Source organism: Acomys minous (genome assembly GCF_964271855.1).
Source record: "Acomys minous genome assembly, chromosome: 8".
Taxonomy (NCBI): domain Eukaryota; kingdom Metazoa; phylum Chordata; class Mammalia; order Rodentia; family Muridae; genus Acomys; species Acomys minous.
Genome location: NC_140489.1, coordinates 54,831,198 through 54,833,269, shown reverse-complemented (window position 1 = coordinate 54,833,269; position 2,072 = coordinate 54,831,198). Strand labels below are relative to the sequence as shown.

Here is a 2,072-nt window from a genome sequence, read left to right as displayed (position 1 = left end):
GTTTTCCTACATCTCTCCCTTTTATTTTAAGCCTCATGAGGATTACTATTAAACATATTCTTCATCAATATACAGGTTTGTAGTAAGTATCACTTCAAAAAGTGCTGATGGTCTGGCCAACACTTAGTTACAAAAGCCCTTCCACATTTCTAAGTATAAGTTGTGTAAAATCTGGTTTCTCAGTCACTTAGTTCTATCGACATATTTTGTGCTTCTCTACACAGCTGAGTAATTTTATTGAAGACCATTTGTAGACTTTATGTTCAAGGTACCAACCTCTGGTCAGCTGTGCCGAGCATAGTCACAGTGAAGTCCATAAGTTGTACCCTCCCAAGGCAGAGCATAAGCATAAGCATGTAACAGAAGTCCCCCATAATGCTTAATTCATTATGAGATTTGTCTTATTAAGGAACTAGAATGCTCTGGCCTTAACCACCACTTAAAGGTGACATTTTTCTAAGATTTGTTTTATTTTATTTGTCTGTGTGAAGGCGTGTACATGTGAGTGCAGTTGCCTAAGAAGTCAGAATAGGAAAACTGATCTCCTCACGTTGGACTTTACTAATAGTAATTGTGGGCTTACTGATGTGTGTACTGGGAAATAAAATACAGTCCTCTGCAAGTAATACACAGCCTTATCCACAGACTAATATTTCTAGTCCAAACGTGCCTCTTCTTAATGCCCTGAAACACTTAAATACTGGAGGAGACATAATTGAAATATGAAAAATTCTGGATCAGATCATTATACCATGTCAAAGATCCTAATTGAACCTTTACTTTTCACAAGTCAAACTTCTGCCTAAAATTATGAGAATTTATCTGATTACTATCCCCAAATGAAAGCTTGTGGGCTTTTCTTGTTTTGTTAATTTTTTTTTCTCTTTCATTCCCGGGATGCTCCAGGACACCCGGCAGGTGGCTGGCACTATGAAGATCTGGACTTCAGAGCACGTCTTTGAGCACCCATGGGAAACAGTTACAATGGCTGCAATTCAGAAATGCAAATACCCAAACCCCATGAACATTAGCGTGGTTGATGCTGACATGCTGGACAGACAGGTCAAAGCTGCAGAGTCACAGACTGCTCAGTAGAGAGTGGGGCCTGCCTTTCATTGTGCAGTCCCTTATTGGTGCAGCTAGAATGAAGGCAACATGCAAGAAATTTCTGTAGTTGACATGGTGAAGAGGACGACGGTGCTCAAGTCCTCTACTATCTCGTTTACAAATATGGTCTCAACAGATGAGAGGCTCACACACAAGCCGCACCCCAAAGACCCAGAGAAAACTACCCTGACCCAGGAAACCATTATCATCATTGTGAAAGGGGTCATGTCCAGCACCTACCGTGAAGGGCTCATAGCAAGCACCATAGCTTCCAATGCTAACAAAGGCCGAGAAGCAACGGATGGGTGACTCACAATCTGAACGCCAAGACTGAAGAATCAGCAACATCAGCCAGAGGAAGCATACGGACACCAATGGTAGTGGCAGCGGCGTTGGTGGAGAAATGACAATGGAAACTGGGGTGTAGCAGCAGGGCCCCAGGACTCTTTAAGCTGACATCATATTTATTTGTTATTTAAAAGATACTACTATTCTAGGTAGATTTTTCTTTAATGGACTGGAGAAAACTGTGACTTTGATGAAAACAAAAGATTAGAACTTGTAAATCAAAGGGATCATCTGAGGTTAAATGGGTTGGGAAGACTGATGGGCAAGTCTTGTGTTCATTCAAATAATTAATATGTGTGTTGTTATTTTTTAAGTACATAGAAGAAGTTGATGTTGATCTGGAGTCTTCTTAGATAGAATCTTATAGCTCCAGATACTGGAACACACTATCTGGCTGTGGACCAAACAGAACATTCCAGCTGCCCCCTGCCCCCAGCCCTGTGTCCACACAGTTGCCACTGCTGTGAACCAGAAACTGCCTGCCCCAGGAACTCACTTTACAAAGAGAAATTGTGTAATTTCAAATGACATTAATTTGAATAAACTAACCTCTCCTGCTGGAAACCAGTGTTTGGATTTGGTATTTAAATGGTATTTTTTGGAGTGAAAATTAGCAC

At 41.0% G+C, this 2,072-nt stretch overlaps 1 pseudogene across 1 annotated transcript; it reads left to right on the top strand.

The window, feature by feature from the left end:
- The first annotated feature begins 896 nt into the window (after window positions 1–896).
- LOC311603015 (PRELI domain containing protein 3B-like) lies at window positions 897–1,514 on the top strand (annotated as a pseudogene). The gene has a single exon. The product of its transcript is annotated as a PRELI domain containing protein 3B-like (transcript).
- The last annotated feature ends 558 nt before the right edge of the window (window positions 1,515–2,072 follow it).